The sequence below is a fragment of the Balaenoptera physalus genome (genome assembly GCF_965194825.1).
Source record: "Balaenoptera physalus genome assembly, chromosome: 1".
NCBI lineage: Eukaryota > Metazoa > Chordata > Mammalia > Artiodactyla > Balaenopteridae > Balaenoptera > Balaenoptera physalus.
In genome coordinates, this window is record NC_138882.1 from 74,770,360 (window position 1) to 74,783,765 (window position 13,406).

Here is a 13,406-nt window from a genome sequence, read left to right on the forward strand (position 1 = left end):
TTTTGAATATTTAGTCCATCTAGTCTTTCCTCACTGATTTGCATTGCTGTTTCTATCACATATAATGTCCCCATGTCTACATTGGTCTATTTTTGAGACTTTTTTGTTCATTTTTCTATTTTTCCAACTCTATGCCAATGCCACACTTTCTTAATTATTGCAGATTTTTATAAATTTTGCTAGCTGTTTCTATCACAAAAGGTAAGGTAAACAAGGAGTCCTGGTCATCACCTGATCTGGTAAGAGTGCCCTTTGCCAGCCTCCGACCCTCTACTGTAGAAGTCCAAAACCTCAGTGCAACCAGCCTCCATCCAGCCATACAACGTCTGTCAGCAGGAGCCCTGGAAATCTTCCCATGAGATGCAGTTAAAGTGGTGCTATTTAAGCAGAAGCTGGTTATAAATTTAGCAGAGATATTGGAAAAAGAAGGCTAGAATAAAGGAACTCCATAACCTTTAGTCCAGTGGTTCTCAGGCATTACCATGCATCAGAATCACCTTGTTAAAACAGGCTTGATAAAACATAGATTGCTGGGCTTCACCCCTGAGTTTCTGATTCAGAAGAGAGGAAAGGGCAAGAATTTAGTTTTCTAACAAGTTCCCAGGTGATGCCGATGGGCTGCGGACCACACTTTGAGAACCACTGCTCTAACGTCTCTCAAGTCTCAGAGTCTGTAATCCTTAACACTCCTTGAGAGGCTCTTGTTGTCTGCTGTGTTCTCAGCACCTAGCACAATGTCTGACCCATAGTAGGTGTCGTGGGCTGAAGATGTCCCCACAAACACGTCAGGTCCTAAACCTTGCAACCTGCCAGTGTGATCTTATATGGAAAAAGGGTCTTTGCAGATGTGATTTAAGATAAGGATCTGAGATGAGGAGATTATCCTGGATTATCCAGATGGACCCTAAATGCCATCACAAGTGTCCTCATAAGAGACAGAGAGAGGGCTTCCCTGGTGGCACAGTGGTTAAGAATCCACCTGCCAGTGCAGGGGACATGAGTTTGAGCCCTGGACCGGGGAGATCCCACATGCTGCGGAGCAACTGAGCCCGTGCGCCACAACTACTGAGCCTGCGTTCTAGAGCCCGCGAGCCACAACTACTGAGCCAGCTTGCCACAACTACTAAAGCCCACGCGCCTAGAGCCTGTGCTCCGCAAGAGAAGCCACCGCAATGAGAAGCCCGCGCACCGCAACAAAGAGTAGACCCCACTCGCTGCAACTAGAGAAAGCCCACGTGTAGCAACGAAGACCCAACGCAGCCAAAAATAAAATAAATAAATAAATTTAAAAGAAAAGAGACAGAAGGAGATTACACACACACACACACACACACACACACACACACACTCACACAGATGATGTGAAGACAGAGGCAGAGATTGGAGTAATGCAGCCATAAGCCAAGGAATGTCAGCAACCACCAGAGCTAGGAGAAGCTTTTTCCCTTGTGTCTCTGGAGGCAGTGTGGCTCTGCTGATACCTCCATTTCAGCCTAGTGAAACAGATTTCATACTTCTGGCCTCCAGAACTATGCGAGAATAAATTTCTGCTGTTTTAAATCATCAAGTTTGTGCTAATTTGTCACAGTGGCCATAGGAAATGAGTATAGTAGGTATTCAATAAACATCAATGAAATGAATCTAGATGCAGGTATTAGGATGCCCATTTAACTGATACATAAACCGAGGGCTTGATGTATCTGGTCCAAGTACTGTACATGTTTACTGCAAGGGAGACCCAGATCTGTCACTTACTTCAGTTTCCATTCCGCCAGCCTGGTGGTTTTCACCCCCAGTTGCACATTAGCACAATTAAATTCGAATCCCTGACCATGGGGGCCTATGCTATATTATTTTTTAAAAGTTCTTCAAGTAATTCTAATCTACAGCCAGGGTTGAAACGGCCGAGACCAGGCTCGTCATAGAATCTGGCTGATCCTTACGATGACTATTAAGGGAGGCTTTGAGTCTGCAAAGTACTCCTATAAAATTTAACCTCCACCGCGGCCCTCTGAGGCAGGCAGGGTGGGTGCCGTCCTCTTTTTCCAGATGAATTATGAGGCCAAGGAGAAGTTCGATGATGCAGAGTGGCTGGTCCTCCACCCAGACTCAGCCCTCTGACCCACACCCAGCGCTGCTTGTACCGTGTGGCACGTCACCAGCCCAAGCAGTCATTTGTGACTGTGTGCACCTAATGACATTTGCATGGATTGTCGGTCCTGAGATTCTGGACATTGGAAACAGGAACACTTTCATATATTGAATCACTTAAAATGTGTGATGGGAGAAGAGGTCGGTGAGCTTTGAGGCCAGGGAAACTTAGTGACATTTCTTCAGAAGGCATTGCCAATTCATCCCACGTCAGTTCCTGGGGCACTTTGCATCTGACTCTTTGGCCAGGCTTGGGTGCCCAGTGGCCCCAAATACGTGTTAGTGTGCTCGTCAGCCCTAGATCCCACCTGGGGACAACTCGATCCGCAGTGCCATTTTGTTTGTATAAATATCAGGGCTGCTGGCTCTCGTTTTCCATCAACGATCAGAGAAAAGTAGTCGACCACACTTTTTAGGGACTTTGGGTCCGTGGTTTTTAAGGTGTATCAACAGTACCCCTCCCCTAGCTCCAGATGGACACATCATCATTACTTCATAAATGTAACCACAAAAGATTAGATGAAGGCACAGGGCAAGGAGGCCAGAGTCTCTGGTGTGGGTGTTTTGAAAGACACCCCCTGCGGGGGGCCAAGAAGTCTGTTTGCTCTGTCCACTTGGCCCAGCTGCCAGCTCCTGTGATTCACTCTGCCAATCGGATATTACCTAGTGATTTTTATGGAGTTCAAGCTAAAGGAAATTTGAGGAAGAGATCACTTCCTCTATTTTAATTAGAGTTCTGAGACTGCACCACTGCACATCTGTAGCAGACTGGCTGCTGGGCCAGCACTGAGGCCCCATGAATTTTAAATATCTGGAGAGGTTTATTTGAAGAGCTGGGTCATGACTGCCGCTGCCGTCTGAGCGTGTGTGAGCGCACGCGCACACACACACACACACACACACACACACACGCAGGCACGGTGTACCTCGTACAGATGTTTGAACAGTCCCTGGAGAACACACGTTTTGTGTTGTAATAAAGGAAAACACAGTCCTCAGCTGTAACCTAGGAGACATGGGATCCCACCAGAGATGGAAGCGAACCGCATCTTGGCTGCTTGCAGGAGCAGCCCAGGAGGGCCTTTCCTCCTGCAGGCGTCCCATTGCCTTGTAGTTCCCGGTGGCAGCTGCCTGCTGTTCGCTCACACATAAATCCCTGGGGAGAAATAAGAGCTAAGTGGTTGTTACAAAGGGGCGAAGGCTTTGACTCCCACGGCTAGTCACAGAAACGTTTCTGGCTCGAACACACGACAGGCACTGCTCATTCCAAGACACCTTTCTGCCCCTCACCTCTGAGCGTATTTTGGAATCACAGGACTGGAAGGGGACTCGGCGGGTGGAGACCACCTACCCATTCCCCCAGTGCCTGTCAATTCTTCCTCTGTGTTGGCCCGGCCCGGGAGAGCTGTCCACCCAGGCCCCAACCTGGGATGGGCATAAATATTGTTATCTCCATTTAATAATGTGGTGCTAGAGCGTATTTGTTCCAGGGGAAATGACAGCGGTTTTAAGCCTAGTGACTTGGAGGTGATTTAAACCCCCTCATCTGGATTTGTTTAACACACTTCAGTTTTATTATTCGGTTTTCATACAGGAAGTTAATGAATAACTCAGTCTGGCCCTATGGCTATACAACCAAACAAGGGACCCTGGCTGGGAGTTCATTCTCAGGACAGGCGTACCTCGATTTACACAACAGTGGCATTCTTGGGAAATTGGCTCTACATCAGATATTTGAAATAAAAGAGTTTTTAGAGGAATTTAGTGGTCAATTGGTTTGTTGTTATTGTTACTTGTTTGTGGTTGTTTACTAAAACCAAGAACGTGGATAACTTTTCCCTAATTGACTTTTATAGATTTGTTGGGAATAGAGTATTCCTCAACAAGACTCGTGTATTTTCAAGACTCAGGTGGCAGGTGTGGCCCTTGTAGGAGGTGTTGCCTGGGAGGTGAAGGAAACAATACTGTTAGCTTCTAGAATTTTGGGATGGGAGACCTGGGTGGGAAGACCCAGCTTCACTCTTCCTGGACAAATAACTGGAGTCTACCAGAGCTCTAGAACGCAAAGGAACAAAAGAGTTAACAGACGTAACTCACTGAGGGCCCAGTTCCAACTAAATCTTGTCACTGCCTCGTTTTTGGCTAATCAGTTTCTGAATTTGGGCTTCTCTCTTTAAGGGGAGGTGTAGTCCATACGCCAATTTACCTTCTGGGAGTGGAGTGAGAAAGACTTAAGTGCTTCAGGCCCCAGGGAGAAATGAATTCCCTTGTATGTGAAGAGGAATTCTCAAGTAACTGATCACATTCTGCCACCGGAACAGTCTTTAGGGTCTGATGAATTGGGATGAATCAGATGGATTTTATGGAAGGCAGCCTGGCCCACACTACCTGAGGCAGCTGGCTAGGCAGTGGAGTAGGAGGTCATTTAGACAATTAGTAGTTTGCATTTTTAAAGTTTCTATGCTTCCTGTTATCAAGACAAATACAATGGGACATTCTTTTATTTTTCCTGTTAACCTAGTCTTACAATTAATTCCCATTGTATGTATCTCCTGGATTTTAACCTAGTTGGTGATAGGAGGGGGCAGAGAGATGGAGAATTTAAGGTAGATACACCTTGGAATCTGCAGTACTTAAGAATTGCTGATTCCCTTCCAGCATCAAACATTCTTTGCAGACACAATCTTGCAAATGCTCAGAACACCTCTTAGAGGTACTTAAAAATGCAAAAGGGGTTGTCTTCAGAGCTAGATAGGCTGCAGTTGAATCCTGGTGCCACACGTGATCTGTTTGGTCTCTGGCCATGTGCTTTTGTAAACCTCAGTTTCCTTACCTGTAAAATGACTCTACAGTAATAACACTGCAGGATTCTTGAGGATTAAAGGAAAGTATGGAAAGTGCTAAGTTTAGTGCCTGGTACATGGTGGGTACTCTCCCCTCCACCCTAGATACTCTTGTTCCATCTTTACTGAATCAAGGGAAACTGAGGCACAGAGAAGTCAAGGGAACTTGATCAAGGCAAAGCCGAGTGTGGAATCCTCAGATTCTGGTTTTTGAAGCTGTGTGCTTTCATTGCCCAGGTACACAGCGTTGGGGTAATTTAGACCTATTGAGGGTCCATCACGAAATGAGTCCAAGGAACTGGCAGGTCGACCCACTCTGGCTCTTCCCTGGCTCCTGTCTTCCTGGTGAGACCTCTGAGGTCAATCAGGGCACTCCCTGCACAGATCCAGAGCCTGCCAGGAGGAGAAGAAGGACACTTATATTTACTGAGTGTCCACGTAACAGGTGCTTTACAGAAGTTAACTCATCTAATACAAGAACCTTCCATGGTGGGAATTATTGAACCTAATTTTATAGATGAGGATATTAAGGTTCAGGGGTTTTAGGTAGTTTGTCCACAGTCACAGAGATAGTGAAAGTGGTGATGGGAGGGGTCAACTCAACCCCCTGGACTTGAGACAACAGCCCTGCTGCCAACGTCACCTCCCCCTGCACAGCGACTGCTCAGGGGTCCTGCCTCCTCTTGGACTCAGCCTTTGAGTCTGGATAAGTCCTGTTTTTTTTTTTTAACTGGCCAAGGAGAGGGGCTGCCATTTTTCTAATTAACTAGTCACACTCTGACGGACTCCAGGGAGTAGCATCACACGGCTGGCAAAGGTGGGATATCGCATAGCCCCTGCCCTTCCTCCCAGTTTCGCTCCAGACAACTGAGCCACCTCAGACATACAAGGGCCCATCAGGCCAGAGAAGGAGTTTGAAAAAGAAGCTTACAACGCTTCTGTTAGTAACCCGTTGCTGTGCTTAACAACCCGTCCTGGCTAGAAGCACTTCCCTACTTGCAGCCTAAGCCCAGCCCGTCAGGCGGAGCCCGTTCCCTTTCATTTGGTCCTCGTTGGAGATGGTGAACAGCTGGTCCTCATGGGCTCCTTACTAATCCTTCATGGGGAAGCCCATATGCATGCATTCACCTTGGCGATTTCAGCCTTCTCTTGTCTTCTGGGCAAGAAGACTATACTTCCTGGCAGCCCTGAGACACAGAGCAACTCTTGACCAGAAAAGGCCTGTGGCATCTCAGAGCTGTCCCTTATTTCTTTTCAGAATGGTCCCTGGTTTTGTGGGTGTCATGGGAAGGGACAAGAAGAATTATAGTGATAGTGTTTAGACTGGAAGGAGTGTGACATGCTATCTCATCCACATCTCATTTTACAGAGGGACCTCATCCCACAGGTCCAGACTCAACTCAGCTTGGGTAGTAAGTAAGGAATAGAGTTCTTGCAGAACTTTCTCTCCCTGAGGATTTCCTTCCAGGTGTGGGATGGGCCACAACTGTGAAGTGGAGATGAGAATTCTTTCATTTTCCTCACTGGATCCCTGCATCCTGGCTGGAGATCCTGCTGCCCATTCCACATGAACATTTAAATCTGAGAAATACATTTATTCTTTTTAAGAAGAGTACTCTGGGTGTGTGGCTAAGGTTTAAAGGCCATTCTTTCAAACATCAAGCCCTTCTTACCTGTCAGAGCTTGGCAAGGTCAACTTCCATTTTTCCTGTCAACCCATTTCACAGATGGAGAGACTGAGACCCTCTGGTTCTCCTGAAGGCCATGGGTGTTTACCCCCTTCGGTAGCTCGTGGTGCTGGGGGCCGTTGCAGGCCGGTCAGAAATCTGAACATTTTCTGCCAGGTCCCTACACGCTCTTCTCTGCGGGAAGGAAGATCACCCAGATGGAGCCTGCCTTTCTTCCCGCCCGGGTGCCCAGGCGGGCGCTGTGCGGCCAAGGCTTTATAAAGGGAAGGTCTTGCGTGCTAGCAAACCTGCTTGCGCTCAGCAGAGGTGCCCATAAATCTTGCTGAAAACAAACGCTTTAAAAGAGGAGGAAAGTTTAAGAGGCCCTGTGGGCATATTCTAATCAGTGCTCGCTAATATCAGCCAGCTTGGATTTAGAATGTGGTGTTCCCAGCGGAGGGGGCCTGGGTAGGCACCATGTAAAATGCCGCCGGCTGTAATTAACTCTGACCTCCTCCGCCTGCCGGCTCCTCGCTCTTAATATTAGCTTTGACTCCCAGAATGAGCCTTCCGTGTTTGTTGTTGGGATGCGTTCTTTAAAATTCATGGTTATCAGCCCTTCTTTTGCTCCTATCCTGTCCCAGAATACACACACACACCCTGAGCCAGGGTGATCGATGGTATCAAAGGAAATCAATAATCAGGTAGATCTTTGCAGTCATTGAAAATTCCATTTATCTCAATAATGCCAATAATCCCTACATTTCCAGTTTATACTTTACAGTGTGCAAAGTGATTTTATATATTTCATTGTTCCTCATTACAACCCTTTCAGGTGGGCAGGGCTGGTAGTATGTTCATCCACCAGATGAGAAAAAAACAAAGGCCAGAGAGGGGGACGGGTGTTTGGCATCCCCTGTGTAGTGAGTGGCTGAGCCCCTGATTCAAACTTAGGTCTTTTGATCTCAAAACTGTTCCTTAAAAACTGGTGTTCAGATGGACCATAGAGATAGTTTGTCATGATGGAGGTTGGGGTGAGGGGGAGCGAATTTGGTCTTTTCCTTACTTCCTGCCAATTGAGGCAATAATTATTCAGCAATTTCTTTCTTCTGCCTCCTGGCAACAAAAGGATATTAGACATAAAGTAAGCATAGGCTTGTGGTGTGTAATATCTTGTGGACAATGAGAATAATGAGAAAATTCTACCTAAACGTCTGTAACCATGAATGTGTGTTTGTGTGTATTTTATTGGTTAGAAGAGCCATACATTTGAAAATGTTCTGAGAACCTGCTACATGCTGGGCTCTGTTCTGGCCACTCAGATGTGATATCTCTGTTCATTGAGTTACATTAGAGCTGGAGGAGACAAACCAGGAATAAAGATGCAAATAAGAAAAACAGGGCTATGTAGGGTGATGTATAAAGTGACCAGATGGGTACTTTAGGGTGGGTGATCAGGGGGCCTATTGGGGCTGAGATCTGAATGCCAGAGGGAGCCATCCATGTAAGGGAGGAGGAGAAGGAGGAGGGGGAGGGTGAAGAGGGTGGGGTAGGGGGAGGAGGAGGAGGAGGAAAGGGGAGGGGGAGGAGGAGGGGGAAGAGGAGGCAGAGGTGGCAGTGGTGCTGGTTGTTCGAGGCAGAAAATATGGCCGGTGAAAAGGCCCTGTGTTGGGAGCAAGCTTGACCTATTTGAGCCCAGAAAGAAGGCAGTGAGGCTGGAGCTGTGTGAAGGAGGGGAGAGTGGCATGATATGGGGTTGGAGTTGGTGGCAAGGATCAGACTGGAAATTTAGTAAGTCAGAGCAGGGATTTTGGATTTTATTCTAAATCCAATGGGAAATCCCTGGAGGGCTTTACACAGGAGAGTGAGCTCTGATTTACATTTTCAAAAAGACCCTCTGGCTGCCCTGTGGCAGGGTTTAGGAGGGCAAGAAGTGGAGGTACTGGTAGGGACAGTGAGAAAGGGAAGAGCTCTGGACATGATTCAGAGGCCTCACGGGACTGGTTGACTTAGATGGTAGGGTGTGGAGGATAAAGTGACTCCTAGGTGGGTGGAGACCCCACTAACTGCCACGTGGACAATTTGGGGAGTAGATGGGGGCAAAGAGTTCTGCTTGGCCATGTGAAGTTTCAGATGTGTGTTTTACATCCAAGTGGAGATGTCAAATAGCAATTGGATATGAGTTTGGAGTTTGGAAAAGTGGCCAGAGATAGGGCTTTGGGATTCATCAGCCTGTAGATGGTATTGAAAACCATGGGGATGGGTGGATGACTTGGGTAGAGTGTGTGGAGGGAGAGGAAGCAGAGGCCCAAGACCCAGGGTTTAGTCTCCAGCAAGAAGCAGGAGTGTCAAGGCAGGGGGCTGGGGGTAGAACACACTATGAGCTTCCTTCTATCCATTGCCGGAACCCCACTCAGCGGTTTCACAGCTGTGGGCTTTTGATCACCATGGCCTGAGTGAGAGGTTGATTTATCAGTGAAAACCCATTACGATCTCTTGGGGGAAGACCCTTAAATTATGTGGATAATTTAAAAGTCTGTAGAATCACTTATCAGTCAACAGGTAACTTACTGAACGTACACTATTGGTTAGGTGGTGTTCTGGGCAATATAGCTTCATTTCCAGAGGACAGTGCATTGTGCTTCACACACACACATACGCATTTACACACATATGTGTGTGGTATTATTACTTGTGGGTCCATGTGCCTGAGTGGGCGTTCTGTGACGGGCAATCACTGCATACACATAAATGCAAAAATGCACAGTTGCAGCCGTCATCCGTAAAGCCTGCTTTCTGCTCTGTGTGGAGCCACCCTGAAAGTTCCCTTGTCCTCACCTCCAGCAATCCTGGAGTCTCTTCTGTCTCCTGGGGATGGAGCTGGACTCTGTTGTTAAGCTCTGTGTTTGACATGTTTCCTGGCTTCCATGTTTGCTGTGGTCACCTCTTAAATCTGCAGACCTGAATCCATGAACATTTCGGTCACCAGTCCAAGCAGACTTCAGCTCACAAACTGGTTAGAGGTGCTGGTCTGTGCTTTGGGGTTGGGTGTAGTTTCTCAGCTGCAACTTTTCAGTGGAGATGAGGCTTCAGGGAAGCCACATGCAAGAATCTTCAAGAACTAGAGTCTTGGAGATTCTTTAGGAAGTTTAATGTCTTGCATTTGTGGATGAAAAATGTCACCTGCTATATCAGTAAACAAAGGATGTTGCAGCCATCAAACCATTAGCCACTGTAGCCGTCCCCAGCTATGCACCGTGAAGGGATTCAGGATGGAGAGAAAAGCAGGATGCTGGCCCTAGATAGTTAAGGTGCCTATCAAAGGAATGATTTTTTTTTTTTTTATGGTAATTATATTTTTAATTTTTTGAGAAACTTTCCATAATGGCTATAATAATTTACATTTCCATGAACAATGTACAAGGGTTCCCTTTTTTCACATCCTCAACAACTGTTGTTATCTTTTGACTTTTTGCTAATAGCCGTTCTAACAGGTGAGGTGACATCCTGTGGTTTTGATTTGCATTACCCTGAGCATTAGTGATGTTGAGTATCTTTTCGTGTACCTACTGGCCATTTGTATGTCTTCTTGGGAAAAATGGTTATTCAGGTCCTTTGATTTTTTTTCAGATTTTGAAAGGTCTTTTTGTCATGTTTCTACGGCAAGTCTATGTCTGTGTGAAATCAGATGAATTAGCAATATGGTTAGTTTGAGTTCTGCTACCATCAGGCTGGGCATTTGTTGAGCAGGAAATATATGCAGTTTCAGACTGGAGATAACTATTCATCATTTGGCAAAGTTGAATCTCCATCGTCATACTCAGAGTGCTCAGATTCAGTAAATAGAATCCCAGCACTTGATGTTTCCAAAGGGGAATGTATGGTGTACTTTTCTGTTTGTTTGTTTTTGTTTTGTTTTGTTTCTTTTCAGTTATACATATACATGTATCTATTCTTTTTCCAGGTCCTTTCATCTTGTTTTAATCAGATTGTTATTTTGCTACTGAGTTGTATGAATTTCTTATATATTTTGGATACTAACCCCTTGTCAGATATAACATTTGCAAATTCTGTCTCCCATTCCATAGGTTGCCTTTTCATTTCTTTTTTCTTTTTTTTTTTTTTCACACACACACACTGTATTTTATTTTTACAAGAGATAAATAGCCTGACACCAAGCATTGTACATAGGAATGATTTTAATAAGCCCAGACTTTTGCATCTTCCCATACATAGGAAAGCGCTAAATTCATTAACTTGAGATGTCTGTTTTCTCTTTAATTAATAGTAAGCTTTTGATTTTCCGACTACCTGATTTTTGTTGTGGAAACTCCTGTATATCCTGGCCCCTCCCTTACCTCTTCAGAGCAGTCCCTCAGAGCTATCTGAGAGACTGCCTCCCGGGCATAAGTCCTCAGCAAATTTTCCGAATAAAACATAGTTTTCAAATTTTAGGTTATGCTTTTTTTTTTTCAGTCAACACATCTTCTTTCTCAGAGGCAATGAAAATATTTTCTACTCCTTATCCCATTCACCCCTGAGAGAGCCCTGGAAGTTCAGTGAGAGTAGGAATTGTTATTCTCAGTTTATGGAGAAGGCCCCTAACAAAGAATCCCGTGTGAGGTCCCAGAGTTAGCAGGGGATGCTGGTGGGACTCTAGCCACCAGGGCCAGTTCTCCATATCTTGGAGTGAAGAGGTGCTTTCTCCTACAGGAAAAGTATTGCTCTCATGAAATTTGCAGAGTCCATATGTAAGGAACCCAATCTAGTCTCCGGACCTTAAATTCCTGTTCTCCACCAACTGTTACAAAAGGGTCCAACTAATACACGAATCCTGGGGTATTTGGGTACAGGATAAATGGGATAACATGGAGGGGGGAGGGGGAGGAAGGAGTGAAAGCTGTACTAAGTAACAGTGGAGTTCAGTGACGTTTATGTTTGATCTCAGATCTATAAGCCTGCTTCCATACCTTTTGCCCTTTCTACCTAGCCTTATACGTTCTGCAGCACAAAACGGACTGGACCACAAAAACATGCCTACTAGTTTATCAAGCTGGCTTTCTACTTGGGTACACAAATGCTAGTAATACTAATGATAACCATGGCTTTAAAAATAACACTGACAGTGGTATTTCCAAAAATAAAAATAACCTCAAGTTTGAACTTTCACGATCCTGGTCATAGAAAGTCTACGACAGCATTGAATAAATGTAAGAGGTGTCATTTGAGGTGGAATGGTGAGACGTGGAGGTGAATGCCAGAACTCCACACCCTTCATCTCTAAGCCGTCAGCCTGCAAACCGCTGAGGACCGGCCTCAGAAGATGGCTTGTCAGAGCAGGGGGCTTTGGGGTGGGGGGCAGTTGTTCTTCAGGGTTAGGATCGAATTTAAAAGCACCACCATTTACCTTGGTTGCTAAGCCCTCCTGAGCCCGAAGTGAGGAATTCTGATTGGCAGAATCTGTAGGAATTTAGACAAGGGGAACAGCACGGAAAAACGGGAAGCTTAGGATGGGGACCCTGGCTGCAAAGCAACTCAGTGCTTCAATAAGCCCGAATCTGCTGAGAATACATTTTACGAACATGCAGCTAAGTTGGCTGCCTTTGTTTGGGGGTTTGTTAAGCATTATCTAAAGAATGCCATGGTTCAGCCTGCTCGGTGTGAAGTCTAATTCTTCCCCTTTCTGGAGCCACGGCCTGGTGTGTTCAATTTTTCTCTCTCCGTAGGGCTGCAGGCGCTCTGGTACTCCAGCCAAAAAAACACTCATATTTTAGCAAGCTTAGTCCCAGTCTGGTTGCCAGGCAGTAAAACGAGCACTTGCCTGCCCCGGGGAGAGGGGGACCGCGAGATGGAAAGGGGTCATGTAAACGGCTCGCTCGAGCCCTCCCCCTAAATCTCCACTTGGGAGTCTTTGGGGCAGTTGATATGTTCATTGATGTGGAGAGACACTGCTGCATAGGCCCAAACTGTGGTCGTTTGTCAGAACTGATACTACAAATTATTTTTATTATTATAGAGATGCTAATCAGAGGATAAGTTTGCCCTCTGCCGCTTCTGGAGGGCGTTAGATATACTCATTTGACTGATGTGGTTTTGGATACGCAGCACGGACCCCATTTAACCAAAGGGGAAACTGAGGCATAAAGCAGCTGAGTTTCTTGCACTGAGGGAATAGATGAATCCAACGTCAGCATCCCGTTCCCCTCAAGGGAGGGCAGTGTTGCAGGTGGAGTTCATGTATCTTCTCTCTGAGATCTTCTCTCCAGTTTCCCTGCGGCGCAACAGGCTGCAGGAGAGAGAACTAGCATGCCCTTCAGTCCTGGAAATACTTCTTTGTGACTGATATTAGGAAGAGGGCGGTGAGATAGGCCCTCTGGCTCTTCTTCCAAGTCTCCGCTGGAACAGGAAGCAGACTCGGGCCAGTGCTTGCTGACTGCAGTGCTACTTTTCAGGAACAAGACCTCTGCCCACTGGATGAAGTCCACACCCGTTTATTTTTCACAGACCGTGGGGTTCCTGTCAGGGAAGAACCGATTTCAGCCACTATTGGACAAGTCTGGTGAGTTTGCGACCCACAGTGGAAAGGCTCCTAGTTCTGGCCTGGAGCTCACTGACACAGGAAAATGTGCTGAATGCCCACAGGATGTACAGCTGGTGGTGGACATTTAACTTCCGAGCTCCTCAAGCCCAAATTCCAGAAGAGGCCCTCACAAACAGAGAGGAGGCTGCCTCCTTTGTCTCCTGC

The 13,406-nt window shown here is 46.2% G+C and overlaps 1 protein-coding gene and 1 long non-coding RNA gene across 3 annotated transcripts in view; one reads left to right on the plus strand and one right to left on the minus strand.

The window, feature by feature from the left end:
* Positions 1-13,406, plus strand: part of LMX1A (LIM homeobox transcription factor 1 alpha) — a 155,599-nt gene that overhangs the window by 64,940 nt on the left and 77,253 nt on the right. The window lies entirely within an intron of this gene.
* The window catches only part of LOC309639818, a 259,146-nt gene that overhangs the window by 1,407 nt on the left and 244,333 nt on the right, over positions 1-13,406 (minus strand). The window lies entirely within an intron of this gene.